Below are 13,094 nucleotides of genomic sequence, written 5' to 3'. Positions count from 1 at the left end.
TCCGATTTTGTTACACATTGTGCATTTTTGCAAAAAGTTATGCAATCTCTTGAAGTTAGACTTGCTTTATGAAGAAATAGATCTAATACCCTAGAAATTGCAAGTTCTCAACTTCTGTATTGTTTAGAGCTAAACAAAAGAAAATGGAGGTCACTCTTCCACGAGGAGACTCCAGCTGCAGATCTGTCATAAAATTATAAAAATGGTAATTTCATTAGTGATTACTAGAATGTCTATTTCACAAGCATTCAGGATTTAGTTCAGAAAAATGAACCTTTGGCCTACATTTCTTATGGCATTTCAGATCAAAAATGCAGAGAGCAGTTTGGGGGAGAAACTGTTTGTATGATCTACTTAAACAGTTTTATGTAGAGCCATCAGTCATAGTAGTAGAACTCCAGTGAGCTGATGTGCTTTCAAAAAGAAGTATTTTTGGTCTAAATATCGTAATTTCAGAAAAAGTTATCTAAAACCACAACATCTGAAAGAATGTATTTACTTTTTGAAATCGAAGCACTTCAAAATCAATTCCGCTATATTAACACAAGTATCACAATATGGAACACGAAAAAACCCTAAAAAAAGATCCTGACTTGTATACAACCTACCTTCATTTTTATGTGTATTCATATACATAGATACACACATATGCACATACTGATATTTGGTGCTACTTAAAAATGAAGCAGTACTGCAAATACTTCCTAAATACCGTGTACTCAAGCTGCTAGAAAGCTGTTAGCACAGGATGAAAAAAGAGACTCCTTACATCTAACGTTTGAACTCTGTACATATGGAATTTCTGGCAGCAGAGACTTTAGGACATTTCCAAAAGCAGAAGCAGAAAAATCAGGCTCTAATATATATTCAGTTTTCCCTCTGATATTCTGAAGTGCCAAGCATTCAACAACAACTATTTCAATAACGAAAAAAGTCTGTTATGGCTCATGCTTTACATTTGGAGAAGACAGCAAGCTTGACAGAGAACAACAACTGTAAGAGCCAGCTAGAGCCCTTTTATCAGTATGCACTGAATTGCATGTTTACAGAGAGTCTTCATGTGAGGAACCTCATTTCAGACAGTGTATAATCACTCAATATCCTGGTCTGTAAAGAAACATCACTGAAACAGAACTTCATAAATTAGCCATTAAGATGCATCTTAATCAACAATAAAACATGCCCTTGTCTTTCTGCTTTCAAGTACTATGGTTGCAAGTGTGAGGCATTGGAAATTTTAGGTACAAATCTTTTTTAAAACTTAATTATTTTTATTTTTTACAAAGAATTATAAAATGTATATAAGATGATGAAAAACTCATTTATCCTTTTAAGATTTTTATTCCTAGAGAACTTCTTGAAAAACATTATTTGAAAAATAAAAATCATAGACTCTGCAAAGTACAAAAATTTACATCTTTGCACAGTTCCTGTGCTTTAGTTGTATTGTATTCATTATATACATATATACTAATTTGTGCTTTTAATTACACAAGTTTAGTATAAACTTATAAAATTAAGTCTATGAGTTAACTATGCAAAAGGATCTGGGAATAGCAGGAAACTTATCTAAACCATAAGTTAAAAAAAAAATCCTAAAATATACCATTTTAGTGAGTCTACTTCAGAGTAGACTATCAATATTACAATTTACTAAACTAACGTCAAATGTTTACAGCAAAAAATTATTGTTGCCTGCCTCCAACTCTTTAGATATTTACTATATACTAATACGCATATCTGAATGCAGTATCATTCTTATCCACAAAGAAAGTCTTCATTTACGTATGAACTCCATTTTTCTTCAGACTTGCTCTTAGCACTTCAATTTCCTTCCAGTTTCTAAGACAAAAAATAATGAAAAAGGAACACAAAATACAATGTGGAGCATGTGAATTGAATAACAAGTATCAACCTATCACAGTAACAACACAGAATCCAGGGTACAGAATTAATTTGACAATCTTATTCCTCTAACTAAAGTTAGAGGAATTCTGAACACAGAAGTCTTGCAATCAAGAACAATCACATTTCCTTATCTGTCAAATCAATCTAGAGATTTGCTTTTAACACACTATTTAAAAAGTCTTAAGGACAGAAGGACTTAAATATCTGTATGTGAATAACTCTTCATCACTGCAGAACACCAAAGCCTGTGAGATAAATCATCTTTGTCATTCCGTAAGCCTGCTTTACAGTATTTTATTTCAACAGTTTAATTATACTAATACTGTGATTCATGTTTGTTTTACAAGCCGTAAGGAAATATTCATCACTGTTATGAATCAGAAGATGTAATTTCTGCATACAGCTCTCAGTCACAGACCTGCAATGTTTTGAAGAGGACTCCTGACATTTGGACATACCTCATCCAGTGTAGATGTTGCATTCAGAAGTTCTTGAAAATTTCTAGATCTTTAGGGGGTACCGGAGGAGTCTTGTTCCAGTCATCTTCAGGATAAGCTTCAAAATTGGAAGTATCCCCATCATTGGATACTTTTGGTACTATGGGAGGCTAGTCAGAACAAGCACAACAAAAATGTTAGTACAGTTTCCTCAACAAGCTCCTCTCCATCATATTAAAGCAGAAATTCTGTAAAAGACTGATTAAACAAAAGGGGTACATATTTATAAAAATTCACCTTTTTCACCAGTAATGAATGGCTGAGAGAAGCTTGCAGCGACACAGACATGTTCCAACGCTTTGTCTATATTGCAGTTAAATACTGTGGTTAAAAGACACTTATAATACAGGTACCTACTTTATTTAGCACTCAAGTTCTAGCTGCTTTGCAGACTGAAGGTAACTACTGAAGACTACTACAACTAAGCTTCCAGGCATGTGCCATTACAGCATAATGTGCCACTCTCCTTCCTCACTCCTCCCCTCTTCTGTGGCATATGAGCAAAAAAGAGTGTAATCACATTAGGTTCCTTTCAACTAAGAAAGAATCTTGATAGCAGTGTGGATAACTGCTTTCTAATTGAAGGAAAAAAGCCTCCTCTTCTCTTCATTGCTTTCAAATAGACTGATTGCTTTTAAGGAGGTTGAAATGACTAACTTGTGTATGCCTCACACTACCTGCTATGCTTTTCCCTAGCATAGCAATAAGTTCAAGCAGGTAAAGAAATTGCTGCACTTTAAAAACTCATTTCACAAGGATGTCTGTAAAAGCATCTTAATTCAAATGGATCTTTTTAAGGAAAGTTGGGACGTGTCAAGAGAAATATCTGTTTTCTATTTCTTTCCTCAAAAGATTCTTTGGATTTCTAGTGTTGCCCACCAGCTTCACAGTAGCTGTAGTTTTTCCTTGTCTTATATCTAGCATCGAGATTACTCTGCCCCTCTGGCTACAGGCTATGAGACAAAGATCCTTTCTGGAACATTTCATTAATTGCAAGGGTTAATGTAGGGTAAAACCCTTTTCTTCTCTCAAGGGACATTCATCTCTCTGTCTCCTTCTCAGTAACAGAGAGCTTAACTATCATCGTGAGTCCACAAAACACTTCAGGATGAAAAAATCTTAAGGACAATCACCAAATTGGCTAATAAAAGTCATACCACAGACAGAACTATAAAGTACAGCAAAATGTTATTCTGCTTCTCCTCCAAAAGATAAAAGGCTGGCTTCTGCTAGCTCTGAGATCTTATCTGATCTTTTGGGCTTCTCAGTTTGAAACAATGCCATCAGCAGGTTTTCAACGGGAAAGAAAGGGTCCTGAAGAATGGCACTTCTAAGCTTCAGCCAAAAACAAAGTCCTGCTTTTGCAATGTGGCAGTCACAGCATACTGCCCAGATGCTTAAGAGAATGTGCAGAATCTGCTCTGCTCCAGAGAACTGTGCGCAATGCCTGGTACCCCTATCTCCCCGAAAGTATTTTGGCAGGAAAACCAGTTTTGTAAAGTGACACACAAAAGGAGAAAAAAAAAAAAAGAAAGAGAGAAATCTAAAATGTTATTTTAGATTAATAAAATTATTTTCTCTTTCAGTCATTACTATTATTTGTATAATAATGATATTTAAGATCTTATCAGGACCGTTAATCAATGCTTCATTTGTATAATAGGTCAATTCACACTTTGTACAGGGAAGATGGAGCACTGTATCCGTTATTTCATATTTTCAGTCTCTTCAATCAGTATGAAATAGAGTGAGATTGTGAAAACTAATTCTGAAGAATATGGCTGCCTCTAGAAATAGCGAAGTAAATTTCTGACCTAATTCACATCCTTGCTCTAAAGTATAATTAAGCAGCATCTTGTCTTCTAAGAGCTTAATGTAACCAGCACAAAAATTAAGAAACAAGTTTTGGACTCATAATAATCTGAGTGCCACAGTGACTCTTTTTATAAAACATGTTATCATCCAGTTCGTGTTCTTTGCGGATTTGTGTGACCAGAATTTACAGTAAATAATTTGAAAAATGTGATTTCATTACAATAGATCTACATAAAACATCAACTGGGTGTAGTAATCCTTAAAAAAAAAAACAACCCACACACAAACCAAACCCCAAACCACCACACATTTAAAACAACGTAAACTTCTTTTTTTTTTGAAAGAAAAAAAGTCACCTACAGCTTTGTATTAGGATGTTGTCTGCAAGAACACATCAGGAACATTTTCAACTCTTATCTATCTTGCAAGAAATCAATTTAAGATATCTAGCCAGAAATTCATTGTAAGAAACTAATGCAAAGAGAAGGAAAACCAAACATTTAATCGGTACTTGATTGACTGCGCACAGCAACCTATGTTACTGAAAGTCATTGCTGTAAGAAATCGTACTAGTTAGAACTTTGGAAAAGGAAAGGAGGAAGGCAGTTTTACTTCCAAAGGACTTTAAAAAGCATTTTGCAGTGTTGATAGCTTTTGCAAACGTCGGCCCTCATATAATACTAGAATTCAGTGCTGTTAAAAAGTATGTTAGAATTACATTCATAAATCCTTCTCTCTCACCTTCCCTACTCCTCCTACTCCCATATGCTTTATATTTTATTAAAGCATTTACCTGAATTGAACTTGGCACAAAAATTTAAAGCACAGAGTAAAATACTTCCACAGATATAACAGCAAGAAGAAAAAAAATCAAACCAATAAACCCCCCAAACAAAAAACCACCTACAACAAGTAGTTACTTACAAAACCCTAAAACTGAAAATTAAATCTTGTATTAACTAATCAACTTCAGCAAAATAAAGCAGGGTTTTTTTTAGATGTTTCATATATAGACAAAAATGCAAGTAGACATTCATATAATTAATTCTGCAGTGTAAAAGGGCAAAAATGCATGTAATTATTGATGTGTGCATATACACACATGCTCATACACATATATGAACACACAGATGCAACAGGCAACAAAACCTCAACAGATCAGCTTAAATGAACGACAATTTCTTATTGTGATGTCCTATACAGTATTTTGCAGAATATACCTTTAGTCTCCTTTGTGGTACAGCGTCCCAATCTATAGACCTGAACCATCGATGTCTCTTCACATCATCTGCTCCATTCTTTAAAGAAAAAATAAAAATAAATATTTAGTAAGTTATATGTATGCCAAACCATGTATTTCATCGTTAGAACTGTGGTATCAAGACAGACTAATGGTCTGTCTAACCTTTTTTCTTTTCTCAGGTGATAATCATTAAAAGATTCTACAGGATAAATTCATAGTGTTATTTCCCTAGCAGATCCTGAGTTCCAGCAATAAGATCCACATTTCTTTTTTTTTTTTTTTTTTTAACAGCATTCTTCTGACACAAGGGAGATCAAGAATAGGCTTTAAAATACCGACAAAACCGTTCACGGAAGTTCTATTCACTTGTTTTCTCCAACATTTTACAGAACGCCTCTTATTCAGATATACTTTCTAATGCTTACACTAATACAAAAAAAAAACTGAGGGTTGATGGTGTCTTAAATAAAAATCATGTCTGGGAAGCACATAGTTCTACCAAATATTACAGACGCTTAGTGCCGACAACAAGAGGTTCTCAGTACTGTTACAAAAGTATACATATAAAACCATTTGTTTTCATTTTAGATATATGGTTAAAGGTGTATTTTTCTTGTAATGATTATTCTCTCTGGGCTGACTGTTTTGATTATGTACATAAAGAATGAAAATGTCTCTCCCCCCCAGATGAAGCTTGGTTCAAGCACAGACTCATGCTCAAGGCATTAAGCACTGGGGAAAACCAGCTGGTTCTCTGTCTCAGGCCTGATCACAGCACAGTTTTAAAGTACAGCACTCAAGCTCATACCACATGCAGCTCCATGGAATGAAGCACACCACACATTTGGGTTTTTTCAGATTTGTGTGGAGTAGGACTATCCATGCTCATATCCAAAGAGGCAACAAGGAGAGTAATTTATTACTTAGCTCGCTCAAAAGCAGATCTGATTGCTTCACTGGGATGAAATGGGATTTAAATGCCCAATGGGATTTAAATCTTTTTAAACCAACTGTGATTATGGAAAAGGATCAGACTTAAGACTGATCTACTACCCCCACCCCAAATCCTGCTTCTAATTAGAACTATTTTTGATTTTGACATTTTAGCCAACTGCAGGGAAAAACCCCAAAACAAACCAAAACAACCACAGACTAAAAAAAACCCCGAAAGCCAGCCAAACACATTTCCCCAAAACCCATGTTTGAATAAACCAAGGTTTGCTTTTGTTTTTGTCTTCCTCCAAAACTGTCAAAAGCTATAAAAGTTTTCACTGGTCAATAACTTCCTAAATTTTCAGCTTATGAAAGTTTAGTTTTGATCCTCCTGACGCCCCCCTGAAAAACACTGCGAAGAATTCTGAAGGATAAGGAAAACATTTATTTCCTAGCTTTTCTTACCAGTCTAAGTTTGTGCCATAAAAGGCTCTGAAAAGGAGCTTTGGACAGTGGGTTCTAGCATCTACACTTACATCAATATGTTCAAGGAAACTGGATGACTGTGCATCTTTTACCTTCTTCACCTACATGCAACATAAATTGTGCTTTGTGCAAAAAACCAAACCTCTAACCTCCCCTGCCCAGGGAAATGGAAATTTTAGCTGTCTCTAAGGAACTAAAAAATTACACAAACTAATTTAGGTATCTGCAACACTATAACAACAATAACAAATCACTGAATATAGGATTAACTTACTCTGCCAGAAGGGTAAATTAATCTACACTGAGCTTTGTGTGGTGCTTTGGCTAGCCTGTTAAAGTACCTGAGTTAGTTCACATGCAGCTAACTTCTCACTGCACTACCAACTATAGCTACTGCACAGCTACAGAATCAAATAAGCTTGTAATACAGCTGACATCTTCTTGGCATTACAAGTAGTACCACATCAGGACATTTCACACAGGGTTGCTTTGTGTTCCTCCTTGACATATTGCAGATATAGATGTATTTCTGAGGTAGGCTGGAATGCTACCTGAGACACGTCAGCATATTTTTGACTAGTATGCTATTGCCTTCAGAAGTCTGTTCAGAATAGGATGACGAATTCTTGGTGGAAGACTATTTGACTGTGCTTAATCAGCCCCACCACCAAACTATCAGGACAATGACCAAACATCATGGTACTCCAACAACCCTTATATTCTTTAAAATAATTTTTAAGCTTCAAATTTGATTAGTGCTCCTTCTGGGATTAAACGATTCCAAAGAAAGAACCAAATCAGCTGGCACCCTGTCCTACATGACTTAGCACCATGTTTCTGGTCTAATGTAAGTTTTCAAATTAATCAGTAAACAGGTAGGGTTTCTTTTTTTTCGGGGGGCGGAGGTGAAGGCAGGGAGAAACTATCATGAAGGATAGCATTAACCCAGACAACAGGAGTATGATTTCCAGAAATACATAGTTAAACTTTGCATTTAGGATTGCACAACCAAAGTAATGTATGCGAAAATACATCACAATTTCATGCTTACAAAAACAAAAGCCATAGAAGACGTGTTCCACATCTTTCCTACAGAATTCTTTCAACCTTGTGCTATGTTCCGCATTACTCCTAACGTTTTATACTGACCTTCATATTTCCTAATCGTCTTGTCCTGTCAACCACAAGCAGCTTCTTAATAAGGTCTCTGCAGTAAAGAAAACATGTTCTCTGTTAAGTAAAAGAAATTTATATTTGACTGTCATACAAATGTTACAGAATATGAGCTAAAGAAATTTATATTTGACTGTCATACAAATGTTACAGAATATGAGCTAAGTAAAAGAAATTTATATTTGACTGTCATACAAATGTTACAGAATATGAGCACGTTTCCCTTTGACTAGCTAATACTGTGTATAATTTACCCATTCATTTCCTTCATATTTTAAGACACTTAAGAGTGAATGATAAAAAGGAATAACCTGTTTGCTATTTATTTTTAGAATAATAGCATTCTGGTCTCATTGCATAAACTACCAATGACAGGAAAGAACAAAAGTTTAGCCACCTTTCTTGTTTCTACAGCCTCAAATAGACCTGAGAGATGCAATACTGCATGAAATGCTGGGGATCTACAGAGTACGGCTAATTCCAATTTTTAACTTTGCAGAAGGTTTAAAAAAACCCAACAACTTTATTTACAGAAAAAAAATGCAAACATATTAATGACACACCTGCCTCTCTCCACCCCTAACTGTAACACCTACTGTCCCAAAACAAAAACAGTATTCTGTCACCTACCCTTAAAATCACAAAAGCGTATGCACAAAGAATATATAAACTGAGAGTGAATGTGCTAGACTGTTTGAAAAGCTGTTGTATTTGGCAGCAATATAGTTCTAAAATTCAATTGGAAAAAATATTCAATTGCCAGATAAAAGGAGAATAAAAAAAGTCAAGGTAGAAAGCAATTTTTAAAACTCTCATGATCATTCCAGCCAATCAATGTTTGGATTAAGACTAAATCATGTGACTGACTCCTTTTACAGTCACCTACAGTCTATAACCAGACTTTAAAACAGAAGTAGGACTGAAAAGAAATCCAGAAACCAAGAACTAGATTCACAAGCTACACGGCCAAAGATAAATCATGGAGTTTTCTATTCCTATATAACCAGAAAACATTCAATGGATCATTCTTGGCTTGCTTCAAAAATTCATCTTAGGAACGCACAGTTAAGGGATGAGCTTGCTCAGTGACGCTGTGTTGTCACTAAAGATGAAGACGTTTGCTGCAATCAGTAGAACAAATATCCATTAAGTTGAATCAAGTAGTAGATAGTTTAGTGCTTCGTTACTGCATAGTTTCTAAAGAATAATTTAGAAATGATCATGTTAAAGTCAATCCAATAGATATGTTGCTGTACGTATTTGGGGAATGAAATTCTACATCAAGGTCTTTCCAGACCAATAATCATTAAACTGCTGTAGCACTGGTGTTTTGTTTGGTATTTTACAAAACTGTCTTTGCAAAGAAAAGTTTACAAAAGCAAAAAAAGAAAAATATAAAGAAATAACTTATAAACTCATTAGTGGCCAAAGAAATAGGTGGAGCATAATTAATACTTATGTTTTATCAGAAATGAAGTAACAAAAAAACTCTGCTCACAGTCTTATTTTGGAATTTCTAGTTGGTTAATTTATCAACATGGCAGAAGCTGCTCTTCAGAAGATATCTGAACTAACGGTCAAATGTGTCAAAGACTTCACGTATACAGGACAAAGGACTTGGAGAAAACATCTGATCAAATTGCAAGGCGGCTAACAAAAGGCCTGCTAGCTCAGGCCAGAAGGAACAGCACTTAAACAAGATGCACAGCGGTTATATAGTGCAGTAGGAGACATTGAACATCATGCAGCAGGAGGAAAAGCAGAAGTGGCACAAATTCAAAAGGTAGAGTGCAGGAGGGTGATAGGGGGTAGGTGGGTAGAAAAATGTCAAGCAGTAAGGTTATGTAGTACATCTAGGTAGAAAAGTTTTCTCAGAGTTCAAAAAGGAAAATAGTTCTGCTGCCTAAGAGCAGAAAGTTAAAGTTCAATTGTTATAAACACTGTAGAGCACTAATACTTCAGACATAGCCTGGATGTGACAGGACTCAAGAGAGTCTTCATCCTTGCTGAGATACCAACTGGTAAGGAAGAAGAGAGAGAAAGCAAATGGGATATAAATAAGGTAAGAAGCAGACTGTTGTCTTAGGACAAAAGAATCTTGGCACTTGCTTTAAGCTAATGGTGCAGAGATGTCAAAGACTATCCAGTTCTGCATATTGTGGTTTAAAAAAAACAAGAGGGGTTGATGGAACAAGAGAGATACATTATGCTAACAACTCGCTGCAGAAAGTGGGTAAAGCCACACAAATGAATGACATCACCCAAAACCAAGGTGTGAAAGGAGGAAAGCCCAAGCTATAATCCCATGAGACCCCTTAAAGGCAGGAATGTAATGGGAATGAGCTGCCAAGCACACACTGAAAGAACATCTGGATAAGAAAAGCTGGGAAATAGGTGTATCAACAACTATGTTGATTAATGTATCCTACGATTCATTGACAGTCATGTCTAGACTGAAGAGCAAGATCTGCATATGCATGCTTACTACCATAACTAGGAAAGTTCACAGCATCAGGCATCTTCTGGATAGTAGAAATCAGTGTTGGTCTGTGAATGTTGAGCATAAACAGAAGCTAACAGCATCTCTACTTTTAAATGATTTTACCATGTTAGACAGGGTGCTAGTGATAATAACCTAATTTAGCTGTTCATCTTCTGGTCGCACTCTTATACTTTAGCGCAGACAATACAATGCGAGAAACTCAGTTTTCTTTCTAAGACAGACTGGGTTAGGAAGACCAGACAATGAGACTACACTAAAGTGGAACCAGCATTGAGATAGTAAGGGAAAACTCTGTTAAGAACAGACACAAATATGAGACACTAATCAGCCAAGGTGATGTAGACATGCTTGATTCAGTGCACTTGATGATCCAGTGGAAGCTTAAAAAATCCTCCCCAAATGATTATTTTTCCAAGAGAATTCATGAAAGTTCAGAGAAAGTTGGACACATTTCATTAGATTTGCCATACAACATTTTATCAATTATCTAGTGGTGACAGTAAGCAAGTGCCATCTCTAAGGTCACTTCTTCAAAACACCTTGAATTATTAACTTGGGAATGTAAGAATAACTTTCTGTCCTCACTCAACTCAATCATCTCTGCTTCTAAGGAGAAACTTCATGTTTAAAATTGCACTTCCTCTGTTCTAATGTTTATTAACAATTATTTTAATTTTTAAATAGGGAAAAAAGCATTTCATCTGCAATATACCTGTAACAATTACAAAATACAATGAATAAAACCCACACATGCATATATAAGACTGCATATTGAATTGGGGCCCTGCTATCAGAAATGGAAGTTGATTTTACACTGGAACTTCTGAAGTATCAGAAAGTTCATTCAAGTAGTTATGTTGAGAGTGACTTAACTAGTACATACGCATACAAAGAACAGCTTAGTGTTCACTTCCTGCTCTCCTGATTTTTATTCATATTAAATTTATCTCCTCATATTTCTTTTCTTTTCTTCCTTCCACGCACCAACCTGGTATCAATGAGCTTTGTACAGCAGCATTTAATAAGCAAAGCATTTAATGTTCCAAAATATGCAGAAAAGTAAGAGAGGCAGATACTATCTTACAACTGTATCTCTACCAAACACATAATTTCACTTGGACTGCAAGAGTAAACGTAATCTAAAATATTTTCCAACATGGTGTTTTAGAAAATCAGAATCTGGTATCTGGTCTTCTATGAAGATCCTTTAGAAACAGTGCTCAGGAGGTGTTTAGAACGTAAAAGACAGTATTTGGAGTCATGGACTTACTTTACATATAAATCCAAATGCCTCGGGAAATCTATTTTGCCAGCAAGAATCTTCTGATATATACCGAATGGATTGTCATCAAAAAATGGAGGAAACCTATTTTAATACAGCAAGTTTTAGAAGGTTAGAAAAAGGATTTCTAAAAATCTTATAAACAATATTATGTTATAGTAATTCCCCTCAGAAATCATTAACTATATAGTTCTTTTTGGTAGGGCATCATCAAATACTAACTTGAAGAGTAACTTAAGTTAAGGCTGCTATTGCAAAACAGAAAACATTTTTATAAGCAACACACTGAATATAGAATTAAAATTGAAATATCACAAGAGCGATTTTTGTTACATTAATATAGTAAAAATATCAATTATGAAACAAATTTTCAGTGTTAAAGTAAAAAATGCTTTGCCTTTATCCATAAAACCCAAGGGTGTACTTTCCAGAACAGCATAACCATTTTTGATTTTGTCCTGTAACTGCAGGCATACTCTTATTCACTAGTTTCTATCTAAAGTGTCAAAGGACCCTCATATGAATAGATTGTCCAGTTCAGTTATTTATTGTATTTCTTGAATTCAAGTATATGTTTTGTTAGAGAAGGTTTGAAAGAGACTGTTCAGAACCTGAAATTCGAAGTGCAGCTGTCTTTCTCTGTTGGACAGATAAAGTGCTTACTTCATAACCTTCCCAAGATGATCAGTAAATCAAGATGCAATTAAAATTCTACACTTTTTTTCTAAAAAGTTTTTCATGAAGTTATGAGCTAACAGAGAGACTACTTCTTGTTTTACAGCTACAGTAAGAATTGAGAGAGTTTTCTGTTGTGCTTCCTTTACTAGTGTAATATATACCCTGGTTACTGCGAGAAGCTCAGAGTGTGGGTGCATCAGTACAGGCGATATAAGAAGCTTAGCCCAAGCGCCAACAGGTTTTCAGAGTGGCAGTCACCTTTTTAGAAGTTACCACAGGAAACCTTTCAGGGGAATGGAGTCACTAACTACTCATTCACTAATCTCAGTCCCGCTTTGACTTCCGTAACATGACCAAAGCATCCCTCTTACTATGCTTCTGTATCAAACCCCCTACAGAATAGAAAAAAGGGATTTTGAATACCAACCGTATTAGTAACGTCCAACCACTATTACAGTCCAACGTTTAAAATATTTTCACATCTCCCTAACATTTTATAATTACTTTCTGAGAGAACTTAACTGCATGCATACACATACAAATACAGTGCTGGTGGCTTTGGAAATCATTGGTAGC

General features: G+C 35.4%; 1 long non-coding RNA gene across 1 annotated transcript; it reads right to left on the bottom strand.

Moving 5' to 3' along the window:
• Positions 1–1,401: 1,401 nt before the first annotated feature.
• LOC104084092 lies at positions 1,402–11,925 on the bottom strand. The gene is made up of 5 exons (XR_683609.1): positions 11,829–11,925; positions 8,032–8,089; positions 5,441–5,518; positions 2,367–2,515; positions 1,402–1,842 (listed from the first exon to the last, which is right to left on the bottom strand). It is a non-coding gene; the product is annotated as an uncharacterized LOC104084092 (long non-coding RNA).
• Between the last annotated feature and the right edge of the window lie 1,169 nt (positions 11,926–13,094).

Source organism: Fulmarus glacialis, unplaced genomic scaffold, assembly GCF_000690835.1.
Source record: "Fulmarus glacialis isolate BGI_N327 unplaced genomic scaffold, ASM69083v1 scaffold7301, whole genome shotgun sequence".
NCBI classification, from domain to species: domain Eukaryota; kingdom Metazoa; phylum Chordata; class Aves; order Procellariiformes; family Procellariidae; genus Fulmarus; species Fulmarus glacialis.
This window is presented reverse-complemented; position numbering and strand designations above follow the sequence as displayed.